Source organism: Lynx canadensis, chromosome F2 (assembly GCF_007474595.2).
Source record: "Lynx canadensis isolate LIC74 chromosome F2, mLynCan4.pri.v2, whole genome shotgun sequence".
Classification (NCBI taxonomy): Eukaryota; Metazoa; Chordata; class Mammalia; order Carnivora; family Felidae; genus Lynx; species Lynx canadensis.
This window is the reverse complement of record NC_044320.2, coordinates 14,286,812-14,313,900: the sequence shown is the minus strand read 5'-3', so window position 1 is coordinate 14,313,900 and position 27,089 is coordinate 14,286,812. Positions and strand designations below refer to the sequence as shown.

Here is a 27,089-nt window from a genome sequence, read left to right as displayed (position 1 = left end):
ATGTCATGTCCATGGTATTCTTCTCCACAACCATCATGCTAATTATGAGAAAAAGATCAAACAAACCCAGACATTCTGCAGGATACCTGGCCAGTACTCCTCAAGAAGACTGTCAAGGTCATGAAAAACAAGGAAAGACAGAAACTGCAAGAGACCAGAAGAGGATGAGGGGACATAACAGCTAACTGCGATGTGGTACCCTAATTGGATGCTGAAATAGAAAGAGAACAATACTGGATTGAATAGTGCACCCATTTCCTCCAAAGTTTATGTTTACCCAGTACCTGAGAATTGGACCTCATGTGGGAATAGGTTTTTTGCAGATGTAATCAAGTTAAGAGGAGGTCATACTTGATTAGGATGGCCATAAAGTCAGTATGATTGGTGTCCTTGGGAAAGGAGGAAAGGTTGTACACAGAGACATAGACCAAAGGGGAGAAGGCCATGTGAAAACAGAGGCAGAGACTGAAGCGGTATGTCTACAAGCCAAGTGTCTTAGTCTATTTGGGCTGCTATAACAAAATACAACAGACCGAGTGGCTTTTAAGCAAAAGAAGTTTATTTTTCACAGTTCTGGAAGCTGGAAGTCAAGATCAGGGTGTCAGCACTGGCAGATGAGGGCCCCCTTCTGGGTCACAGATTTCTTTCTTTCTCTCTTTCTTTCTTTTTTAATGTAAATCCATTCGTTAACATATAGTACAATAATGATTTCAGGAATCGAATTTAGTGACTCATCACTTACATATAACACCCAATGCTCATCCCAACAAGTGACCTCCTTAATTGGGTCACAGACTTCTTGCCATAGTCTCACATGACAGAAGGGGCAGGAGAAGTCTCATGGACCTCTTTTGACAAGGACATTCATTTCCTTTCCTAGGACCCCACTTCCGAATACCATCACATTCCGCATTAACATTTCTACTTACCAACTTAGTGGAAATACAAACATTCAGACCACAGCACCAGGGAGCTCAGGATTGCCCGCAACCATCAGATGCTAGAAGGTTTCCTCTCTAAAGTCTTTGGAGAGAGCATCATACTCTAGACACAATGCTTTTGAACTTCTAGTTTCCAGAACTGTGAGAAAATACATTTCTATCGTGTAAGCCACTTAGTTCATATGTTATGGTAGCCCTAGAAAACTAATGTAAGAACATTATTGGAAAAAATAATGGTGGGATCAAGATATAGGCTGGATTTTAGTGTAATAATAAAGTACTGACATTGGTTTCTTAATCTGGCAAGTGCACTACCATAAGATATCGACAATAAGGTATATACCAGAATTCTCTGCACTATCTTTGCACATTTTCCATAAATATATAATTATTCCAAAACAGAAAGTTTAGTTTGGGGAAAAAAGTCGACTCGCAGGCTGTATCATCTTTGGACTATCAACTCCCTAAGCTTGGGTCTCCTCGTCAATAAAATGGAGATAAGAACAGCCCTATTGAGGGTTTATTTATTTATTTTTTGAGCCCGCGTCGGGCTCTGTGCTGACAGCTTGGAGCCTGGAGCCTGCCTCAGATTCTGTGTCTCCCTCTCTCTCTGCCCCTTTCCCACTCATACTCTGTCTCTCTCTGTCTCTCAAAAATGAATAGATGTTAAAAATTTTTTTAAGTAAAATAATAATAATAAACAAACACGATAATGCGTATAAAGTTTAGCAAGGCACATCATTTCTCATTATGAATCTGTCACTTAGTTGATTTGCCAGTCCTTCCAAATGCATGTCACAGTGAATTTGCCCAGCTCATGCCCTCATCCATACCATTATTTAAAATCTTAACAAAGAAAAGGACTGAGCCTGGGTGGCTCAGTCGGTTAAGGGTCTGATTTCGGTTCAGGTCATGATCTCACAGTTCTTGAGTTGGAGCCGTGTGTCGGGCTCTGTGCTGGCAGCTCAGAGCCTGGACCCTGCTTAGGATTCTGTGTCTCCCTCTCTCTCTCTGCCCCTCCCCGGCTTGAGCTCTGTCTCTGTCTCTGTCTCTGTCTCTCTCAAAAATAAATACACATAAAAAAAATTTTTTTAAAAAGAAAGAAAAGGACAGAACCCTTCAGGCTTCTGTTGGATTCAGAGACAGTATCCCCACTGAACAGGAGTTCTCTTTGTCTATGAATCCAGCTAACTCATGTGTTATAGCTCAGTTGAAAACCTAGGCACCCGATGAATCAACATCCCCACATGTCCACTAGTTGACTAATCTTACTAAAAAGTAAATGAGGTTAGTCCAGGAAAGATATGATGTTTTCCTTATCTTTTATAGGTGACCATGTAACATCATGATTAGGTGGAGTTATACTCACAGGGTTCAAATGTTAGCTTGTACCACTAACTAGCAGTGTGCCGTTGGGTAAGTTGGTTACTCTTAGATTCAGTTCACCCACCCGTAAAATGAGGACAAGAATACCTTTCTCATAGATTTGCTACAAAGTTTACAGTAAATAATGCACGTGAATCACTAAACCATAATTCCTTACACACAATAAGCACTGGCACTTATTAGCACGTGTATATACCTGTGTGAGTGTGTATATGTGCATTTTCATTGCCTGGTGCAGCGACTGACATTAGAAGCACAAAAATTGTATGTTTCAAGAAAAAAGCCTATAAGTGAGGACACTACAGACTGAAGAGGGACCGTAACTTGACCAATGTCGCTGTGCAAGTGAATGACAGCAGTAACAAGTAGAACATAGGATGTGTGACTCCAACGGCGTTTCCTCCACAAGGGTCTCGGGAATAATCTAATTGCTTTTATTTTGTAGATATGGAATCTGAATGCAAACAATCACACGGGCTTGTCCGGGGCCCCACAGTTTGTTAGGGGTAAATATTACACCTCCATCTCATGTGTTCCAACTCCTAGTGTAAGCTTGTTTTCCTCCCTCTTCTGGATTCTCGATAGTTCCTAAATCTATGCGTAGGGCATCCAGTGTGCACTTAAAGAGTTGACTGTTGATATGTGGCGTCTCAGAAATCAAGGGCAGCTCTGAGAGTTACCAGACCTTTGAGCAAGGGCACTAAGGATGAAGACAGCAGAGCCAGGACAGCTTTGATTAAAACATAGTGCTTTGCTGAAAGACCTGTGGCTATATCTTAGCGTAAATACTAGAAAGGCACAGTAATCCCAGAGGCTTCAGCGGCATGCATCACAGCTCAGCAGTATTTTGGCAACTCAGGGAAGCACCAGGAAAGTTCCAGCCCAGCTCTGTCTGCCTCACTCATACTGTGGAATTTTGAGCAAATCATTTCTTCTAGCTGTGTTGCAGTTAATATTGGAAATAATGGGGCCGGAGAGTTTCAAAATACTTCATGGTTTTCAAAAAGACGTTTTGGGGGGCGCCTGGGTGGCGCAGTCGGTTAAGCGTCCGACTTCAGCCAGGTCACGATCTCGCGGTCCGTGAGTTCGAGCCCCGCGTCAGGCTCTGGGCTGATGGCTCGGAGCCTGGAGCCTGTTTCCGATTCTGTGTCTCCCTCTCTCTCTGCCCCTCCTCCGTTCATGCTCTGTCTCTCTCTGTCCCAAAAATAAATTAAAAAAAAAAAAAAAAAGACGTTTTGGCTCTTGGCCATTGTCTCACTTGTCCCTCTCGAGAACCTTCAAATTATTATTGTCATTACTAGATTACAGTGCCTATAATATAGATGAGAAAGCAGTTTCAGTGAGATAGAGTGGTATTGTTTTTATTGACACATATATATTGTCAACAATGAAAATAAGGAAAGTAGTAGCTGTTCATATTTGCTGAGCATCTATCACAGTCCCAAGCATTTTAAGAATATTTGTCATTCAATTTTCACACAACTCTGTGAAGTTGTTGATAATTGTTACCCAGTTGTATTCTAAGCCACAGAGACATTAAGCAATTTGCCCGAGGCAGCACAGCTAGGAAGTGGAGGAGTCCGGATGTGAACACAAGCAGTCTGGCTCCAGAGCCCCATGTTCTTACTAGTAAGCTCTAATAAACACAACCTCCTGCTAAAGAATGAGCTTGTGAGACACACATGCCCCCTTCTCCTTAAAGAGCTCTCAGGCTAGTTTGAGGAAACTGACATGTAAATTAGATCATTAACATTTAGGAAGATAAAAAGTATAAGGTGCACTTGATCAGAGCGATGGCATCGGGTGACTAAAAATCAATATGGTGGAGATTGGATTAAAACCCGAGCCTCCTGACCATATAATCAATATTCATTCTTTTCTTTATTCAATAAACACTTAACATTAAGTGTTAGAGATTGGAAATAATAACGATAATAATACAAAGACATTGTTGTTCTCCTCAAGAACCAGTTACAGTCCAGAGAAAACACCTTCCAACCTGCTTCAAGCCCCCAGCCTTTGTTCCAATACGAACGCACCAAGAGCCCTCCAGGTACCAGCTGAAGCGAGGACTCTTTCGCTCTCCGGCGCCCCTCCCACCTCCTCTGCCCCCCACCCGTGAAGAGGGCCATTCCATTCCAGTCCCGCTGGCAGTCCTCCCCGGATTGATTGATTGACTGATTTACATTACAGCCTTTTCTTTTTTACTTTCTGTATTTAAACGCAAGTTAGTTAACGTACCCTGTAGCATTGGTTTCAAGAGCAGAACCCAGTGATTCACGTCTTACACGTAACACCCAGGGCTCATCCCAACAAGGGCCCCCCCTTAATGCCCATCACCCATTTAGCCCATCCCCGCACCCACCCCCACCTCTGGCAACCCTGAGTTTGTTCTCCGTGTTCAAGGGTCTCTTACGGTTTGCTTCCCTCTCTGTTTTTATCGCATTTTTCCTTCCCTTTCCTGAAGTTCATCTATTTTGGTGGCCTGATTTAATATAACCTCAAACCCCCCTGCTTCCACTAAATGTAGGGTCAAGTGGGACCCCTTAGAGGTTTCTTCTCAGTAGACTGGGTGGTGTCTCTGCCATGAGAACTGTGCTCTCTGATGCCAGGTCTCCAGCAGGAGTCTCTCAGCCGTCTCGGAGCCCAGCAGCGGTCAGCACACTCTTCAGTATCGGCTAGGGGTTTTCAGCCAGTCCTCACGGTAACGTTGATGAAGGAGGGATGTAGTCAAACGTTCCACACCTACTCCCTCTGGGGCCAGACTCATCTCAGAAGACCCGTTCTCCAATGTTTGGAGGATAGAACCCATGAGATTACAATTAGAAAATGCTAACGATGGCGTTTTATTCTTAAAATAACTCTTAAAATTCAGCTATAAATTCCACTATGTAGCTCAGAGTGTGTGAGGTAAAACTATAAAATATGCCTGCTTCAACAACGTGACTTCCAAATATGGTTATAGTTCTTTCTGTTTCCAAGTAATCACCAGAATACCCGTCCCGCCTATTAGCAGAAAGGCCAAACCTTGAGCCTTCCCTAGCAATTGGCTGGAGGAGTCCATCGCCATATTCACGCCATCTAAAGGGCAAGGAAGGGGTGGGGGTTGATTCTGTTTCTACATAGCGAGAGCAGAGAGAACACATATCCAGTCTGCCAACTATCACTTCTTGCTGCCACACTGTGCCACTATCAGACTGGCCCATGACCTTGTTGACCCAGGTCATCGACCAGAGCACAGAGAATCCCCAGGTTGGACCACAAGTCTGGCCACTTGACCCCAGGGCTTAACCAGGGTGCCCGGGTCCAGTTTCAGCCACTACTTGGCCAAACCCAGCTGCCCCTTATCCCTCTCCACGCGGAGTGCTTCCATGAACCTGGGCCGCCTACCTAGGCTACCTCTGTTGGAGACGTTTTTGATCGTCTCCTTCATTGGGCTTCGGTTGGACCACCCTGGTCCCTCATGGCCCATCTTCCTCGCTTCACATTTTCCTGGCTTCTTTCTGTCCTTGGACAATTAATGCAAGCTGGTCCCCCTCTTCCTCCTCGGGGATCAGTTTTGCATACCAGGGGTCTCAGCGATGGACACCTTCATCAAGGGCGTGCCTTCGGTTACCCCTCCTCCTCACGGACGCCTATTCATTCCGAGTCTGTGCCACCCAAAGAGTCATTAAAGCCTCTCCTTTGAATGGAGATCTCCTTCAGGACTTTCATCACTGCATCCAGTTCAAGAAGAGTCTGGCCTCTTTTTCAGGACCCCCCTCATCATCTCCACCCTGGAGGCAGCACGTACACGTGCCAGAGGGCCCGAGTGGGGTGGCAGCATGCTCCAACCTCAGCGAAACCCAAGGGGCATGGACTCCACTTTGGACAAACTGGTTGGGGCAGGGAGGCAAAGCCACAACAGCAGAGCGATTGTACATGGCCTCGTCTACTTTTTCTCCTCTGGCCTGGAAGCCCAGCAGTTAGAGCACAGCTTGCTTGTGTGAGCGGCTGACCCGCAGAGGGTGACCCCAGAGAGGAGACGACAGCCAGCCAAAGAAAGGCTCCAGGATGGAGTTTCTACGTCAGCGTGACTCATGGCCCGATCGAGCCCGTGGTCCTCAAATGTGAACCCTTGAGGTTCGCCAGGGCTGGCGAGGCTGCTGCTGTGAATTCAGAGGACAACTTCGTGTAGGCAAAGTGTGTTGTTGTGCCTGGAGCCGTTTGCCTTCCCTGTCTTTGTTCCAGAGGCCCAGGCGGCGGCCTTCACCTGCTTGCCTTCTTCCGGGGTCCTCCTGCTCAGATAAATCAATTAAAAGCATCATCTGCTGGAGGAACACAAACGCAGGCAGCAGGAGAGGGCCCGGAGGGCCAGGTTCTGTTCAGTTACTCTGGGTTTCTGGGTTTCTAAGCACATTCCAAAAATATAACCCCCACCGCCGTGGCAAACCTGCCTTTGATGAAACACAATGTACGATCTCTAATGTTGACACAGAACAGATGGGACTTTGATTTTTTTTTAATCTGTTCTCGATAGAAGAGAAATAAGCACAATGGATTTTTTTTCTTGATTTGGAGGGTTTTTCTTTCCTTTTTTTTTTTTTTTCTTCCTCACATGCATATCTGAGACTGAGAGTCCTTTGGTTCTTTCTCCTTGTTTGTCATTGATCCCTTCTATAACAGGGAGTCTCTGGTGGACCGGGCCTTTCTTTTCTCATCAACCAGCCAAGATGAAGGTTACTGGCCCCCGTGTCCCTTCCATCTGGCTCAACAGAGAAGTTGTGGGAGCTGCACACCCAGAGCATCCTCAGACTTACAGGCAGTGAGACAGTGGCTTGTCATTAATGATCTACAAAGTGATGGCTGAACAGGGGACATGAGGGGCAGTTAGCCTCACCTACCCCAGATATTGCTCCAATCCAAGCAAACCTGTGGGCAAGCCATGAGAAATTGGCTTCAAGACAAGTCTCAACAGACTGCAGCCCATTAGCCTGTCCCAAACAGGTCTTCCAGAGCCGACCCTGGTTACAAAATGTCTTCTTCAAGCCCTCCCAATGACTGCCAACAGATCCTTTGAGCATGATCTAAGCATGGAATGTTCTTTGGTGCGGGGATGTCCACTCCCCCATGATTCCATTCCCATAACAACAGCTGTTACAGGGGCAGAGTGCAGTAGACACTGTGAGACAGGTTAGGCCCCACTATATTAACTTCAAACTGTTTGATTAGATGATAACAGGTACAATTGGATAGCTGCTTAAGCCACATTTCAAACCTAATTTGCTCTTGGGTTTTAATTTCTTCTCACCCAAACACATCATTCAAGAAAGAAAAATGTTACAAGAGTCAGGGAAGAACACACAAGAGACTGCCACTTGGGGTAGTCTGGGGTCGTGGATGTTCTGCCCAATGCCGAGAGTAGTCTGGCCGTTAGTCTCAATTAGACAGCTCCCCGGGGTTGTTGGATTGATTCAAAGAAACAAAGGCGTCTTGTGTGCGAGTGGGTGTGCAGGTTTTGTTGACTTTCCCAAGCCCTGCTCACTGTCCCACCATTCTCAAGGGGCTGTTGGGGTGGCAGGAGGTCTGGGAAGGTTTACGTTTATGAAACTGGTAGGATGGCAGCCTGGAGTCCCATCTTAGAGCCTGGAGTCAGTCTCTCCAGTCAGTCTTAACACCCAGATGCCAGTCTCTCCAGCACAAATTAAATTGCCCTAACCATTTTTCTGAAAGAAAAATATGGAAATAGGAACATCTCTCCAAAAACCATTTTTGCAGAGGAAAAAAAACAAGATCATACAGCAATATTTTGTTAACAACAGTAAAAGCCCAAAATCATGATCTTCAAGAGATATCTGCACCCTCATGTTCACTGCATCATTATCCACAATAGCCAAGACTCGGAAACAACCTAAGCATCCACTGGTGGATGAAAAGATAAAGAAAAATGTAATATACATATTGTGGTATACATTATTCAGCCATAGAGAAGGAAATCCTGCCGTTTGGGACAACATAGATGGACCTTCAGAGTATCATGCTTAGAGAAGTCAGAGAATGACAAACACTGTATGATCTCTCTTATATGCAGAATCTAAAAACCAAACCAAAACAAAACAAACCAACCCCCACACACCCACACAAACCAAACTCAGAAACAGAGAACAGGTTGGTGATTGCCAGATGGGGAGTGGAGGAAATAGGTGAAGGTGATGAAAATATACAAACTTCCAGTTATGAAACTAATACATTCTGGGGTCTAATGTAGAGCATGTTGACTATAGATCACAATACTGCATTGCATATTAGAAAGTTCCTAAGATCTCAAAAGTTCTCATCACAAGAAAAAAAAAATCACTGTTATAATTCTCATCACAAAATGTTACAGTTTCTCATCATAAAAAATCATAATCTCTCATCACAAGAAAAAATTTGAACTATGCCACAATTGTTATATATATGCTATGAATGTTAACCAAACTTATTGTGGCAATCGTTTCCAATAGATCCATATCCAATCATTATTTTGTACACCTTAAGCTAATGCAATTTTACATGTCAATGATAGCTCAATAAAACTGGACAAAATTTTACAGAGGGACAGAAAATATTCCTGGGTTTATTTATTTTGTGAGCTAGCTCTAGAAAAAGAAGTCTGATTCTACCTTTTAGATATTTCACACACAACGGAAGCATGTCCTCTTGGTGACTCTATTTCCCATACTCAATACCACGTATATAAACAAGAGGACACTTGTCATTTCGTTTGCCATGCTAGACAGGAAGTGCCATGATACATAAAAGATACTCAATAAATGTTTTGGCTTTAAAAAAAATGTTTTAACAGTCATTATTTAGTTAATGAGCATTGAGTGAACAAGCAGCAGGAGGAGAATGACAGCAATGATGCTGACCGTGGAGTAAAGAAGAGAAAAACAAGATGGGCTAATAACCTATGTGGGGTAACCTACCAATTATCTGATGAGTAAGTGTAAGGAAGATGGGAGCACCAGGGACTCAAAGCCCGCTCTTACCACTTAGGATGATTAGTTGGCCAGTCACATCATGTCCCATGTCACTTTCTTCACCTTTAACAGGGAGGTGATGATTCTTCACAAACTGTGAAAAATCAAGAGAGAAAACTATATGTGAAAGCATTCTGGAAAAGGGCTTGTACAAACATAAGGAGGTAATCTGATTTACAATCATAAAAGATCTACATAAGTCACTCAGCATCTGCTCAAGTGTTAAAACATCATAACTACAGTCTATCTATAAAAATGCAGAATTACCAGGAATGATATATTCTTTTGTTGTTGTTGTTGCTGTGTAATGAATGAGCACAAACTTAGCTACTTAACACAACACCCATGTATAATATTACAGCACTGGAGGTCTGAAGTCCAGGCGGGCTCACCTGGGTTTTTGCTTGGGGCCTCACAAATTTGAAGTCAAAGGTGACAATTGGATTGGGTTCTTATCTGGTAACTCTTAGGAAGAACAGCTCCAGAGCTCATTCATGTGGTTGCTCAAGTTCAATTCCTTGGGTTATAGGACTGAGGTCCCTATTTTCTTGCTTACTATCGGTAAGATACCACACTCAGCATCTTGAGGCTGCTCTTAGGACCTTGCCCTGTGGCCTCCTCCATCTCAACAGCCTTCCTTGTATCATATTCTCTCCCTCTGACCTCCTGTTCTACAGCCAGCAAGATAAAACTCTTTTTTTAAAATGCTTTTTATTGTTTTTAATTTTTTTTAACGTTTATTCATTTTTGAGAGATAGAGAGTGACAGAGCGTGAGTGGGGAAGGGGCAGAGAGAGGGAGACACAGAATCTGAAGCAGGCTCCAGGCTCTGAGCTGTTAGCACGGAACCCAACGTGGGGCTTGAACTCACGAACTGTGAGATCATGACCTGAGCCTAAGTTGGACGCTTAACCGCCTAGGCCACCCAGGTGCCCCATAAAAACTCTTTTTTTTAATGTTTATTTATTTACTTTGAGAGAGAAAGAGATAGAGCTTAAGTGGGGAAGGGGCAGAGAGAGAGGGAGAGAGAGAATCCCAAACGGGCTCCGTGCTGTCAGTGCATTGCCTGACACAGGGCTGGAACCCACGAACCATGAGATCATGACCTGAGCTGAGACCAAGAGTCTGACACTTAACTGACTGAGCCACCCATGTGCCCCAAAGAAAACTCTGCTTTAAAAATATTTTTAAATGTTTATTTTATTTTTGAGGGAGAGATAGAGACAGAGCACAAGCGGTGGGGGGGGGGGGGGCAGAGAGAGAGAGAGACACAGAATCTAAAACAGGCTCCAGGCTCTGAGCTGTCAGCACACAGCCTGACGTGGGGCTTGAACTCATGACCCATGAGATCATGATCTGAGCTGAAGTGGTTGCTTAACCGGCTGAGCCACCCAAGTGCCCCAGAAAACTCTGCTTCTACAGTGATTAGATTAGGTCTGCCAGAAACAGTCATTATTTTGATTAACTTAAAGTCAACTGATTAGAAACCTTAACTACACCTAAAAAATCCTTTTTGCCAGGAAATGTAATGTAATCATGAGTACAATATCTCATCGCATTTACACTCCTGGGGATTAGGGTTGGATATCTGGGGAAGGGGATATCTTAAAATTCTGCCCACCACAGATTAGGAACCCCTTGGAGGATAGCTTTGAATCTGTACAAGATCCCATTCATATACTCTTGGTGCCTGTATACTTACTTATACACAGCAAGTATTTAGTGTGAGTTTGTTATTTTTTTTTGTTGTTCACTTAAAAAAATTTTTTTTATGCTTATTTATTTTTGAGAGAGAGAGAGAGAGCATGAGTAGGGGAGAGTCAGAGAGAGAGAGACCCAGAATACAATGCAGGCTCCAGGCTCCGGCTGTCAGCACAGAGCCCGATGCAGGGCCCAAACCCACGGACCATGAGATCATGACCTGAGCCAAAGTCGGTGGCTTAACTGAGCCACCTCAGTGCCCCTAATGTGAGTTTATTAAACAGAGACATGAGGCTTCTTTAGGGACATCTTCCCTGAAATCTCTGCTTTCATAAAGAAAATAAGGAAAGAAAGTGCTAATAATTGCTAATTATTGTACATCTTGCTAATAATTGTACTGTACCCACCTCACCCCTCTGCCACCTAGCAAAATACCCAACATATAGTGAGCCCACAATAAATCATGCTGAATGAATAAGTGAATGAATGAATGGAAGAATTTTCCACTTAGGCTCAACTGATGATCTCTTTTGATATCTGCGTATTAAGCTAAGTTTTTTAGTCTTGTTTTTATTTTTTCTAATTTTTTTGGAAAAGAAGAGATTGGGGAAACCTCAACAGTAAGATTTTATTTTGCCTTTTTAAATTTTTTATACATGTTTATTTATTGACTTATTTATTCTGAAAGAGAAAGAGAGAAAGAGGCTGAGACAGAGGGAGAGAGAGAACTGCAAGCCAGAGCCCGACATGGGGCTCAAACCCACAAACCGCGAGATCATGACCTGAGCGGAGATCAAGAGTTGCATGCTTAACCCACTGAGCCACACAGGTGCCCCGATTTTGTTTTGACTTTTTAGACACTTTTTATAAAAGTTTCTTCAGGGATTTGTTCCACTATGACCTACTTGCACAGAATAATACTGTTCCCCGTCCACACAGAGAACAGTATTTCCAGACAAGAAGGAGATTTACATAGATCAAAGGAGAGTTCTGCCTGAGGCATCGGACAGCACCTGAACAAGGACCAACTCCAAGAGCCTTCTCAGAAAGAATTTGAGAGCCTTACCATTTTGCTAAGGAATTTGACTTCACGGAGCATCATAACAAACTAGATTCTAGCTCAGCTAAAAAGTGAATGGCTCCTACCAAACAAGGCACAAAAATACTTCCATTACCCATCCGCGAAAATAACAAAGCCTCCACACTGTGCAAAGCTTCCTCTTTGAAAGCTGGATTGACAGATATTGGATTGAAGCAACGCAGCTTAATATCAAGAAACGACAGCTGGCAGCGTAGCGGGGAAACACAACCCACTTTGCTGTGGATAAATCAATGTTCTGCTCTGAGCCATTACTGCATTAGTGGCTGGTTATTACTTAAAAATAAAAACTCGCAAATGTATTGGCTACACCTTCATCAGACCGTCTCTCTGGAGGATTCTTTTATGATTCTTCTGTTTTCCAAGTTGCACAAAACAATTTTCCACTAAACCGTATCCCAGCATATTCTGCTTACTAAACCAAACCATTTACATAATAGGTAATTTAACACACACACACACATACACACACAGAGGCACACAAATTAGCTAAATATATGTGTAAACAAATACCTTGCTAAGGTTTGGATACACTTGGGAAATGCAAAATATTTACACTGTGGTGGAAGGGGAAGATGGGAGTAAAGTATATATATGTCACAAGTTCAAGAACAAAATACATTACTGTTATCTAATATTTATGATAGCACTTGCTACACTATTCTAAGCGCTGTATTTGTATTAATTCATTTCATCCTCACAGAAACTCTATGATGTGGGTGTATTACTAGTATCAACTCCCACTTACAGATGGACCTCTGAGCCAGGGAGGGCAGACAGAAGAGCTGGGTATCAAATTCAAGAAGACTTAATTATTAGACTCTGCTACCGCTAGTATACTCAGTGGTGGGCTGTCCAGACTTCACAACCACTTTGTTACCATGTGACCAGGTGCCGCCTCCTGCTGCTGGTTGGCTCCCAGTTCTTGGCTCCATTTCTCTAATCCCCAGTTCCCACATCTGTAAAATAAGGATAAAAATAGAGGCAACCTCCAAGGGATAATTAATGTGAGGATTATTCATTTCTCCATTCGAAAGATATTCAGTGAGCATCTGCTCTGTGCCAGGCACTGTCCTGAACAATAAGAGGAATGGACAAGCTCCTGCCCTCAGAAAACTTACCTTCTAAAGTGAGGACTAGACAATAAACAAAAATGCGGCTGAACTATACAGATTCTACAGGTGCTAAAGCAGTGGAGAGTGGACCTCCTCACTGGGCTGATCAGATACAAACCTGACCCTTGGGGTGAAGAAGCCACTGGGACATCTAGACATATCATAAAGAAAATGGTCTCACATTATTTAGCCAACACAGACTCAGAAAAGTTAAGTTTTGCCCTCAGGATACTGTGTCTAGTGAGTGATGGTGGCTGTGTTTTTCAGGTCTGTGGGACCCCCAAATCAGTGGTTATTCTAATGGAGATGTTCAATAAATGAGCATTTTCTAAGCTGCTTGCAGCTGAAGAATCTTCCTCTTCTTCTAGGCTTTACATTATGGCTGGCTTTAGCACAACTGATAAAAGAAAAAGTGGGCAGAGATAGCAACTTGACTTTCAGGTACCAACTGCATAAAAGACTCTATCTCAAGACATGACTTCTTCCTGAGCTGGTCAAGGTCATCCATAGAAATGGGGATCAGAACGTGCCATCTCAGGAGAAGGGCTGATGAACTCTTAGTAAGATGTCACTTTCTGTTGTCAGAATCCTCCTGGGGTGATTTTAGGCAAGTTAAATAATGTCTTTCTTCCCTGTTCCTCATCTGCAAAATGGGGTTAAGAGGAGTCCTATTTCACAGAGTTGTTACAAGTGTTGAGACAGCACCATTTGAATGTTTGAATGAGATACATCCAAACATACCCAAATTAAATATGATGATTCTGATTTTCATCCCCAAACTACTCCTACCCAGCCTTCTCCATTTCAGTAAGTGGCAATTCTGTTTTTCAAGGGTCTCAGTCTAAAAACAAGCAAACAAAAAATAAATTTTCTGGATTCTCTCCCCCACAACCCCTGCCATATGCATTAACAGAAGTCTGTCATGTCAACCTTGAAAATTACCCAGAATCCAACCACCTCTCACATATTTACCTGCTAGAACCCTTGTTCAATCACTATAATCTGTCACTGGATTGTTGCCATGACTACTTAATGGTCTCCTTATTTCCATCCTTGGCCCTCAATAGTCAATTCTCAAAGCAGTGACCAGAAGAATCCTTTAAAAATATAAATCAGCTTATGACACTCAGCCCAGAACCCTGCAATGGCTTTCTCTCTCACACAGAATAAATTCAAACCCTGGTCTACAAACCCCACACACTGTCCCTCCCCCGTTTCCCTCTAAGTTTGTGTCCCCTCTCACATTCTCCTTAGGTCACAATGGTCTTCTTGCTATATTCCTTGAAAAACCCTTGCTATTCATGCTCTTCTCTGGGTCCTTTCCTTTTGCTTTTCCCTCTGGCTGGAAGTAACTCTTCCCCTTGGTATCCACATACATGCCCCCCACTCCTTTAAGGCTTTCTTCCAAAGTCACCTCTTCAGCTAGGTCTTTCTTGAACATTCTGTTTAAATTTCCAACCACCAACCCTCCAGCCGAGCACACAAATGTACTTCTTATCCTTCCTCCCTGGTTTTATTTTTCCCTTCACAGTATAAAACTTTTACTGCCTTACAATATAATTGACAAATATTTATTTTTTAAGTGGTTTGTCTCCCCTCCCTAAAATATAAATTTCAGGAGGGCAGAAATTTTGTCTGTTTTGTTCACTGTTGTACCTCTGTTGCCCAGAATAGGGTTTCTCAACCTCAGCACTACTGACATTTTGGGCAGGATAATCCTTTATAGCAGAGGGCTATCTTGTGTATTGAAGGCTATTTAGCATTGTCCCTGGCCTCTGCCCATCAGTGCTTTTCCCCAGTTACAACTAGTCTCCAAATATTGCCAAACACCCCCTGGAAAGCAAAATATCTTCCAGTTGAGTATCACTGATCTAAAGCAATGCCTAATACACAGCAAATGCTCAATACATGTTTATTGAAAGAATAAATCAATGTTAAATGAGTTAATGTCTTAAGTACATAGAACACTGTTTGGCACGTAGTAAGAACTCAAAAAATGTTACATTTTATGAATGTGTTATTTTTATTATTATTATTGCCTTGCTGTCTACATCTAGAATAAACTATGGAGGCAACCAAAGTGTATTATGTGGAGCCCTAGGACTTGGTACAGACTTCATTTTTTAAATATATGTGAATTATTTTAAAAACTGCAGTACAAAGCCTCACACTGAGAAGCGTTAACACATTGGTTACCACCAATCCATTAACTTGTGTTGCCACGTTAAATTGTTTTGTGCAGACCTCAGAATACATCATCTTCTGCCATCTCTGCATATATTTTAACTTCTTATAAATGTGTTACTGATTCGGAAGGCTATAGTTTGGCACTGGTGTTTATTTTTATTCTTGTCTATTCCTGTCGGCTCATGTAAAACTGTTCAAGCAAGTATTCCATGGTAGAGTTGTATCAAACATACATTGATTTAATCTGCCCAAATTCAACTCTACAAGCTTGGCCAAAAAAATAAAGAGAAAAAGCATAATTTTCATTCAACATGGGCCCCTAAATGCAAGCCAATTACTTCATCTGGTGCTCAACTAAGCAACAGCAATCTGTTCCACCCTGGAGAAACAATTGGCTGTATTAGACTTAGCGGAAAAATGGGACACTCTACACAAAACTGATATACCATCTTTTATGGGAGATTTAGGGTATTTTTCATGGCCAAATTTGACCATGTATGTTTATAGTTCTTTTTTTATCTACAGTCTCAAAATGCAAAAAGTCTTTGAAAAATAGCATTTGGGAGTAACTCATATGGCAGCAAATTCTGTGAGGTTATTCATGGTCATTGGTTTCCCCGTGTGTTTGATTATGAGATGCTGCCCAGACCCTGCTGAAGGGGTTACAAAGAGAAGACACGTGCCTTATTGCCTTATGAAAATTCTGATTTTCAAAACACATGTGACCACACAGTTTCAGAAGATGGATTGTGGACCAGTAACTGGTTTTCTGCTCACTTGTTATTTTTTTGAGGCCTCAGTAGGATGTTACCTAGGGGCACAGCAATACCACTGTAATGCACCCCACCCAATCCGTGCTCCCTGCTTGTACCTCCCATGTCAAAAGAATGATAGTGAGTAAAAGCATATACAACATTTAGGTAGCTTTCGTACTTAGTGTAAGTTTGGGGTACTTCTTGTCTCATTTTTATATTTACAATATCAAATTAAAGTAGTTGTTATATAACCCATGAAGCCACTAATCACAGGGACTAACTATACTACACACAAAGTCTTATTTATTTTTATAATAATAATAAGCATCATCATTGTCATGGCTGGTGGTTCATCTTTGAAGTCAAATTTCTTACCAGTGTTTTTTCACACTTCAGTAACAGTTTAGTTGAACAGGTAAACTGTTAAAAATGGTCATGTCTGCTCCCACATGTAATATCTTATTTGTTCAGTGCAGACTTTATCAACAAAACCGGTAAACCACGAACCAGACAGATCAAGTTAAAAAAAGAGAAGACATAAATGATCCATAATAGAAATGAAAGAGGGAGTATCATTACAGTGCCAACAAGCGTGCAAAGGATAGTAAGGAAGTATTTTAAACAAGTTTATGCCAATAAATTTGATGATACATGGACACATTCTTTGAAAGACACAAACTACCAAAGCTGACTAAAGAAGAATTAGATAATTTGAATAGTCTTATATCTGTCTAAAAAGTTGAATTTCAAGTTACATCCTTACAAATTGATTCTAGTGCTCTCATTTTTGAGCTCTAGATTTAACATGTAAGAAAGAATGCAAAGGAGTAGTAGAGATCTTTGGGGGCTTGAGCAGAAATAATCTGTAATCTTAGTTACGGCACAAGTTCCATAATGTGTACATCTTTTAAAACTCTTCAAACTATACACCTAAAATAAGGGGTGAATTTTACCACATGTAAATTATATCTTTAAAAACCTGAATAAAAAGGGGTGCCTCAGTGGCTCAGTCATTTGAGTGTCTGACTTTGGCTCAGATCATGATCTCCCAGTCCGTGAGTTTGAGTCCTGCTTCGTGCTCTCTGCTGACAGCTGGAGCCTGGAGCCTGCTTTGGATTCTGTGTCTCCCTCTCTCTCTGGCCCTCCCCTGCTCATGCTCTGTCTCTCTGTCTCTCTGTCTCTCTCTCTCGCTCTCAAGAATAAATAAACATTAAAAAAAAAAACCTGAAGAAAGAAAGATGAAGAAAAAATGAAAAGTGGCCACTATTTGGGAACCAAAATCCAGGCAGAGTCTGAAACAGCAAAATTCAACATAGAGAGTGCTCAGATGACAAGCCCAAAGAAGGTTCTCAGGCAATGAAGTCTAGACAGAGTTACGGGTTTTACATCAAGTTGGGTAGAGGCCCTAATGAAAGCAAAAGCCACATCTAAAACCACCACAAAGTCCTGTCCTCACTCTCCATCCAGCAGGCTCTAGAAGAACACAGAATCAATCTGACCTCTAGTAGCTTTCCCTTTGATGAAGAAACATTTCTCTTCCTTCTCCATGGCTCCTGTGAGAAAGTACATGTACAAGCGCATGGAGTGGTTATAGCTGCTTTCCTTGGGAAATAACCTGCTCTTCTCGAATGCGAAAGAGACATTTTTTAGGTGAACGACAGAGGCCTAAAAAGGAATTAAAATAAATTTCTTCGCTCAAAGTAAAAAATACACAAAACTAAAGAATTTTGTCTCCCTTTTACTTCTAGGACCTAAGATTTTATTAAAGCTCAGAAGTGTCACTTGTAGACCCAACTGTCATCATTTTTGTTTTATTTTTTACTACTTTGTTACGGGCTGAACTGTATTCCCTACAAATGTGTATGTTGAAGTCCTGACCCCTGCTACCTCAGGATGTGACTATTATTGGAGATAGGGTCTTTGAAGAGATGACTAGGGTTGAATGAGGTCATTAGTGTGGGCCCTATTCAAATCTGACCCATGTCCTTATTAGTAGAGGAGATTTGGACACAGACACACACGGAGATAAAACTTTGTGAAGACACAAAGAGAAAATGGCCTGCAAGCCAGTAAGAAAGGTGTTTAAGAAAAAAAACAACATGGGGCACCAGGGTGGCTTAGTCGGTTAAGCGTTCAACTTCGGCTCAGGTCATGATCTCATGGTTCATGGGTTTGAGGCCTGCATCCAGCTCTGTGCTGACAGCCGGAACCTGGAGCCTGCTTCGGATTCTGTGTCTCCTTCTCTCTCTCTGTCCCTCTCTCACTTGCTCTCTGTCTCTCTCTGTCTCCCAAGAATAAAGGAAAAAAAAACATTAAAAAAAAAAGATAGAAAAAAGAAAAAAAAACCCTACAGACTGCAGACGCTTTGACCTTGGTCTAAAATCATGAGAAAATAAACTTCTGGCCTTCAGCCTGTGGCCCTTCATTATGGAAGCCCTTACAAGACTCAAATAGTGACTTTCTGGGCAGTGGGTACATAATAAATACAGGGAAAACTCTGCATTAGGAAGCTATGATCTCTGCCTTGCTTGAGCCAAGTCACAGCCCTCACAGAAAGGGCAAGAAACTCCAAATGAGCTTGTCCCAAATGGAGTCAGACGTGACTCAACCATGCTGGACACTGGTCTCAGCCTTCAAGTTCATTTTAGCAGCCCTGGAGCGATTGTAGTGTGAGCCTTAGCTGTATGATTTCCTAACGGCATTTGTGCCTTGTTCGTGCCCATATTTGAAAATGAACAAAACAGGCATTTGGTTAATTACATATTTTTAAATCTGAACAAATTTTATTCCTGAATCCAGCCCAGCTTGTTTTTCGCTACTCCAAATGCGACAGTGAGCTATGCGGGGTGACAGAGTAATTTTCTACCCAAAAAAGTCACAACAATAATTTAAGAGCCCCAAAAAGAAACAGGAAGAGGAGGACAAGAGAGGATATTTATTTTCAACGAACACAGACGGAGCATGTTCTCTGTTCTCCGTACCAGCCTCTTCATCAAGGAGCACACAGCCTTGGAGCTCATCTCACGTTCTCTGAAAAGCCTGCTTTACAACATACTGCTTCACAGCAAGGACTTTAAAACAAGAATGCCTTGGGTTTCAATTCTGGCTTCATCACTTACTGCTCTGTTTCATTTATCTAGCTTTTAATCTCTCTGGGGCCTGCGTTCCCTCATCTTCTAAGTTTTATTACTGTTTGGAAGGCACTTATTAATTACTATCCTTCAAATTCAATAGAGACTGTCATCGTTTGTATAAGAGTTTGAGACATTGTAAAGCACTTTTACATACGCTATTGTTTTTATCCCTAAAATGCCTCTGCGAAGCCAAGGGAGGGTATTGTTACACCTGTTTGATTTGTAAGGAAATTGAGTCTAAAGAGATTTGATGACAAGCAGGGAGACAGTTTTATACTTAATTCCACATCTTCAAACCCCTAATGCTAGGCTCTTTCCCATCAGTACACTGCCTTCTCCCTCCCTAAAGGTGACCTGGAAGGTTGCTTTAGGCCAGGATTTATTTCAAATACCTGCCTTCCCTCTTGCAAGTTGTAATCAACAATCCATAAACCAGGCAGACCGCAACCACGCCAGACAAACGCAAGTCTGCTAAATGCCTTTTGCTGAGACAACTGATATCAACGATGATGATCTACACACACACACACACACACACACACACACACGCGCGCATCACATACATCCCCTGGGGCTCCCTGCCTGGAATCAGGTCATTTTAAGAACTCATTTAATACAACTATGCTTTGAAAGGCAACTGCTATTGGCTCAGAACAGCACTGTCCGAAGGCAGCCCACTCCTGGAGCCCTGGCTGCTGACGGCAAGGGCCATTAACTAGCCTCCCGGCTCGTCATCACAGAATTTCCCCAGCGTGGGATCTGAGTGATCTCAAGTCAAAGGCCATTTGCCTGGGGTATGCTCTCTGATGCAGAATGTCTGGGCCTGGGCCTTGGCTTGTAAAGCAGGATTGCTCAGACTTTTTAAAATGCAATCTTCAGTAAAAAAGATATTTATGTCGTGACCCAGCTGCAAGTGTGTTTGGAAACAGTGGGTAGAGAAATCAGTTTAGTTGAGTACAACCAAAATTTAAAAAAAATAATTAGATTAGAAGGGGATGAAATGGAATGAAATAATTATAGAATAGAATAGAAAGCGTATTGCATGTGGTCAGGATGATCTATCTATCTATCTATCATCTATCAATCAGTCAATCATGTGTCAATCTATCTATGAACTGAGACTTCACGTTTAATCTACTTCTGACTGTGAGTCATAGTCAAAAAGGTTTGAAAGACCACAGTGCAGACCATGTCAACAGAAGGGTGTTGCAGTGGTTGGGGATTTGAAGAAAGAGCTGTAATAAGGTTTGAGAAGATGAGTGAATCCTACTTCTTCCCTCACTGGGTTCTTTCAAAGGCTCCTCCTCATCATTTCCCAGCAACCCCCCTCCTTGCTGAGCACACGCAGTCATGTGAGATAGAGCCTGTGACATCCCCAGCCTCATGGCTGACCACTCCGTCGAAGTAATGAAACAAGGAGGCCATGAGGCTGGGGTGACTCTAATGCCTTGATAGCCTGTGAGCAAACCAAAACCCAAGCCAGGCTCAATGCATTGAAATTTGAGAAAATGAAACTGGAAAACAATTATCTGAGACAGCCAACCAGACTTCCCCAAATAAGTCAACTGCTTACGGCTATAGCCAACCAAAAAATGTCCTTGCTTTGCTTCCACATCTCTATAAGGACTTAACCCTAAGCTCCTGTTTGTGGCGGGGGGTGGGGGGGGGGGTTCCCAACCACCTTTGGTTTAGCAGCACCTAACTCAAATCAGTGTCTGCTCAAATAAACTCTTGAAAGTTTTCATGTGCCTCAGTTTATCTTTTAACAATTCCTGTTGCCATCCTGCCTAAGCTTCAGCCACACCAGTGCAGTTGCTGTTTGGGGAACAGTCCAAGCTCCTCCATCCTTACAGGGTTCTGCTCGTCTATTTCTTCTACCTAGCATTCCTGTTCTTACCGTGCTTCTGCCTTGGTTACTCCTGTTCAATGCTTTCAATTGTACAATGGAATTAACCACCTATCTCCTCCAGGAAGCTTTCAGATCTCACTGAGCATTCATTCATTACCAGATTAGTCCCCTCTACATATTTAAATGTGTGAAGAAAGAAATCAACAAGCAACTAAGGAAATGATTGACAGAATGAATAAATGAGTAAAGCTTTTCCTGTCTTAGGATCCTCTAGAGTGAAGCAGGTACCTATACCTAGAAGGAACAATGGGCAGGATATAGTCCATCCTTGACTATACGGATAAGGAAGTGGATACAGAAGAAGAGTCACTTCCAAGGGTCTCACTGGAAATTAGTGGGAGTAAGGGCCAAATTCCCGGTTTCTTGAGAGATCCAGATCTAGAGACTCATCTTTCCATTAGACCTGTAGTTACATCCCAAGGAGAAGGGAGAAGCAGGGCAGACCTTGTTGTCTGTGGTCTTCATCCAGGCAACAGGGGAACTCCAAGAAATGTACACTTTGAAAGGGAAACTCCGGAAAGGAAAAAAAAAGAAACAAACTTTCCCAGAACTAGCCCAGCTGATATAAGCAAAACCAAAAGAAGAGGTGAGTAGATTGCTTAATTCTGTGAAAAATGTGCCCCATTAGGCTGAACCATCCAGACTCATTAGTTTGGAAACTAAATTGCCTTTCAGGGGCGCCTGGGTGGCTCAGTCGGTTAAAGCGTCCGACTTCAGCTCAGGTCACGATCTCGCGTCCGGGAGTTCGAGCCCCGCGTCGGGCTCTGGGCTGATGGCTCAGAGCCTGGAGCCTGTTTCTGATTCTGTGTCTCCCTCTCTCTCTGCCCCTGCCCCGTTCATGCTCTGTCTCTCTCTGTCTCAAAAATAAATAAAACGTTAAAAAAAAAATTAAAAAAGAAATTCCTCTTGGCTCTGCAAATATTCAGTCTTGTGAAAAGAGATGCCATGCCCCTGAAAATATTTTCAACTGTCTACAATATGGTTCTCTAAAATATTAGAGGTAGAAGAAAAAGAGAAACTTCCCCAAAGTCCTCATCTGATCATATAGAGAAGGAGGCAGGGTACTTGCTTGCCCAGGCTGTGCCCAGAACCTGTCCTGTCCCTTTCATGTTGGGGCACTTGCCTCCCACCATACTGCCTTATCTTTTGCTCGTTGCAGATTAGTTTTCTTCTTTAATTTTGTGAGAGAACATTCCTCCCAATTATAGGATTGAGATTTATGGAGATAACTGGAAAGCGTGAAATTCTATTGGCCTTCTCCCAGATTCCAAGATATCAGAGGAAAGATTGCAACACTGTCACATCAAATTAAGTGTCAGATGAAAAGAGCTCCAGGGAATCTTCAATCCAAGAGCTCCTTCCCATCTCACTCTCTTTCTCTTTGAACTCCTGCACTTTAAATAAAGCTTAATGGGAGCTGATCTCAGAAATAGCCACTTTTTCTCAGCACAGATTATATTGGGAAGAGATTTAGAATGGTAAGGTTGTGAAGTGTGCTCAGGGATAATAATATGACTTGGAGAGTTCTTTGCATTTTACATTTCTTAACCAATAGTCAAAGAGATGCAATATTGAATATTATTTAAGTATTTATTTTAGAATATTTTGGAGCTTAATTTTGGTTGCAAAGATAATACAGAAAGCTCCCACATATCCCTCATGCAGTATCCTTTATCACCTACACCTTACAATACCGTGGGACATTTGTCACCGCTAAGGAACCAAGGCTGGTCATTATAACCAACTGAACTCTACACTTCATTTGGATTTCACTAATTTTGCCCTAATGCCCTTTTTTTGTTCCAGAGTCCCATGCAGGAAACCATGTTCCATTAAGTCATCCCATCTCCTTATACTTCTTTGATCTATAACGATTCCTTCAGATTGCTTTTGTTTTTGATGACCTTGACAGTTTTGAGGACTCCTGGTTGGAGAGTCCATACATTGGCCTTCACTCTGCGCTTGTCTCTTATCTTTTTCACAGTTAGAATGGGGTCATGGGTTTTGGAGAGGAAGCCTGCAGAGCTAACATGCCATTCCCGTCATATTTCGAAGGTTCTTGTGATCAACATGACTTATTGCTGATGATAACCCTGATCGCCTGGCTGAGACATGGACTAAATCAAAATAGCAAAACTTTTTAACCACGTGTAAATCACTTCCGTTGCCAAAACTTCTCTCACTACACTTCCCGGGAGTACAGAAGACAGGCAGTTTACAAAGCGTATCGCATTCTTCATCCTGATAGTTCTTTGTTCATGCTGCTGTCTCTGCCTAGAACTCACTCTCCTTCTGCCTTGGCTAATCCCTACTCATCCGTCCATATTCAGTCTTGCTGATACTTACATTACTTTTTCTGGGACCCTCATTGCCTAGAGAGAGGCAGGGCAGGGTATCCCTACGTTTGTTCCCACAGTGCCCAGTTTGCACCATTTGGCATGCTGATTTATATGTGCTTACTCTCTACCACCTCCCTCTCATCTGTGAGCTTCTTGAATAACATGGCCATGTATTATACATTCTCATCCTTAGGGCATAAGAGCGCATAGAGGAAAGTTGAGAAATGCTCACTGAGTAGGTGAGAGAATGAATAAACCAGAGCCTTACAACATTGTCCAGTGGATATTATTTTCATTTTTAAGATGGGGAAACTGAGGCTTGGAGATATTAGATAACTTCCTCGAAGTTAGGAAGTAAGTAAGGACTGTGTCCTTCATGTCAACTTCAGTGCTAATATCTCAAGAATTTGAAATGACCTGGTGATGTGTGCAAATTCCTTAGTAGCTAGAGGTGGTTTTTGTGCTGTCTTGCCTCTTCTTCTAGGTTCAGCGGCTACTATTTGGGTCTTGATTACAGTGTTTTAATGTAATGTAGTTGAACCTTAATTGTAAGAGCTTCATGTTCTCTCCTAAAATTTGACGCAGGGTGCCCAAGGGACTTCAAGGTTTGTCTCTTTGAAAGTGAATTTAAGAGCGTACCTAATGTTGGAGGCCCAAATGTGATCATTCACATTATTTGCACTCTCAGTTTGTGAGATATATATATATATCTCAGTTTGTGATATATATATATATATATATATATATATGGAAGCAATTGCTAGTCCTAATTTGGATTACAATCAAGGATGTCTGTTCATAAAGATCACTACATTTGGAGCTCATCCTTTGCTTTATACGGGATGATGCAGAGATCCAGAGAAGTGATTTATGTGCTGAAGGCCAACCAGCCAGAAGGGGATGAGACCATGTCCTGAAGCTCCTCACCATGCCCTTCCTCTCCATCACTTGGGCTCCACTAGAATTGGCTGACTTCCAGAACACTAGGTAGTACATACATTCTCCACGGAGTATGATAAAATATTGGAGTTGCTGAAGACAGAATGAAGAAAACCTGGGCCATATGTACAGCCCTTCTCTCACCCCTTCTTTGTCCTCCTTTGCTCTTTCCTCTTCCCTCCCCCTCCTTCTGCTTGACAAGTGGGTTACAGTAAGAGAGAGGGAAGTGGGCAGAGTGCCAAACTAATTATAACATCTAAACTTAACCTACAGCTAAACAAACATATGCTAGATTTTCTAGATGAGTTCCAATCTCAACGATTCTGTTCACTCTCCCTGAAGAATTTCTCACAATGCTACACTCAAAATGGGAACCTCACCACTCCTAGGAAAGGTGGGCAGTCCTTGTAGCTGTGCCAGAGAAGCTCCAGCTGACTGACAACATGGGTAGAGTCTTCTTTCTTGGCATTCTGCATCATTGTTGTTTTCCAGCACAAACTCTCAGATCACCGATTCCCCCTAACTGTTGGTTAAATATCCTGTCCATTCCCATCCACAGCTGCCAACCCAAGGACATCCCAGCTGCAACAGTGGCCATCAGACCACTGCAGCCCCTAATCAGATTTTTTTGTATGGCCTCCAAGCTAGGAATGGTTTTTGCATTCTTGAATGGTTGAAAATAAATCAAAAGGATAATAGTATCTCTTGACATATGAAAAGCACATGCACCTGAAATTCAAATTTCAACATGCATAAAGTTTTGAATTTCATTGTTTAAAAATTTGTAAAAATTAGTTTTTGCTTTTTTTATATAAGTACCTATATAATCGTCTCAATTTTGCCTCTTGGCCTACAAAGCCTAAAATATTTACTACCTAGCTCTTTACATTAAAGATTTGTTTTCCCCTGTTATGGAGAAAAACTGTAATGTCATAGTTAGAAACTCATGTCTTAGCAAGCTGACTTGGATGGAATCCCCATCTGTGGGGCTTCAAAGCTGGGTGATTTGGGGGCAAGTTACATACCCCTCGCAAATTTGCTTGTCAATTAAATGGGAGAAAATAGCACTTGCCCTGTAAGAATATCAATGAGGATTAAAAGGGAAGATACACGTAAGGCACTTAAGCGTGTGCCTGGCACATAACAAGCACTCAGTAAGTGTTGGTTATTATCAGTGTCTACATCATCATCCCTGTTATCTTTGTCATTTATTATTAAAGTGATTCTTCTGAAGTTCAGTTCAGAAACTCGAAATCTCTCTAAAGTGGGTCCTCTACTGAAACGGTGATTACGGGGAGAAGCTGATAACAGGAAAGCATGTAAAACTCCCTTTCAGGCTCCTCAGTCCGAAGTTCTGATAACAGGGAATCTGCATACTGGGCTCTCCCTGAGATGCTGATCTAATTAAGTTTATGCACATTAGAGAGTCTACAAGGCTTAGCTCTCACAGAGGAGGCATTTTTGTATTAACAGAGTTACTTATTTCACCAAATAAATCTTTAGTTGTTGAAATAAGTAGATGATGGAGAAGGGAAATTGGTCAATGATGGTAGAAAAAGAATACCTACCTAATTTTTGTGCACAGGAACCAGTCCGCCCTTAGTCCCTGTCAATGTCACCTTACATACTTCTCACTACTCCCATTTAGGATGATTCAATAATCCTCCCTCTGCCTCCTCCAGCCCAATACACATTTACATCACCTACACACATACTTTAATTTGTCTTTACGAAAGCCTGATGTATATAAAAATGGCATTGTATTGTTTTGTTTTTAAATATTTATTTTCATTATAAATGCCATATTACCATATTATTGAAATTTGGGGAAACAAGGAAGTAAAAGAGAAAAAAGCCAATATCCCACTTCAGACCTTACTTTTCCTGAGCATATGCTTTTTCAGAATTGTACTCATTTTTTAGGTATATTCATATCATTCAACAAAGTCACACACTGCAATTTTCACCTGCTTGGTGAAAACATTTTTCTGTGTTATTTTATAGCCTTCGTAACCATTGGTTAGTTGTAGGCCGGACACAGCTAACCCAAATGGTAACTTTGAGGGAATTAAACTGTCCTTTTCCCAAGCCAAGGCAGTCCCACTGTTGGATAAGCAGAGCACAGACTAGATTTCAGCCTTTACTGGTCTCTACTTGCCCTTGGTTGGATGGCCTTGTACAGTGAACAATCTAAAGCACTATGCATGGCAGCTTTGGCCAGCTGCATATCTGTTCACATCTCTATCCTGGAGTCTTAGACTATGAATCACAAGATGCCAGTTGTGACCCTTTGGGGCTTTTACTTCACCTGTGTTTTTACACTACTGAGTTCTGAATCTTTAAAGGTATGATAGATGTAATGCCAACGATAGGTAGGGGAAATAATAATAAAGTAACAAGCCATAAAAATAAAAGAACAACACTAAGAAGGACTCAGGAATCAGATAACTAGGTTAAAATCCATCTCCTCTACTACCCGTTGTACAGCAAAGTACAATAAAACATTTATTTGGTCTTTGTCCCCAGTTCCTGGCACAGGGCTCCTAAAAACCCTGGGGTTTCCTGAGTGATAGGTGTGTCT

At 42.1% G+C, this 27,089-nt stretch overlaps 1 protein-coding gene across 1 annotated transcript in view; it reads right to left on the bottom strand.

Moving 5' to 3' along the window:
- The window catches only part of LRATD2 (LRAT domain containing 2), a 128,406-nt gene that overhangs the window by 28,921 nt on the left and 72,396 nt on the right, over positions 1–27,089 (bottom strand). The window contains exon 4 of the transcript XR_004343149.1: positions 9,341–9,425. The gene's annotated coding sequence lies outside the window, so the exon portion shown is untranslated. The remainder of the gene's footprint in view (positions 1–9,340; positions 9,426–27,089) is intronic.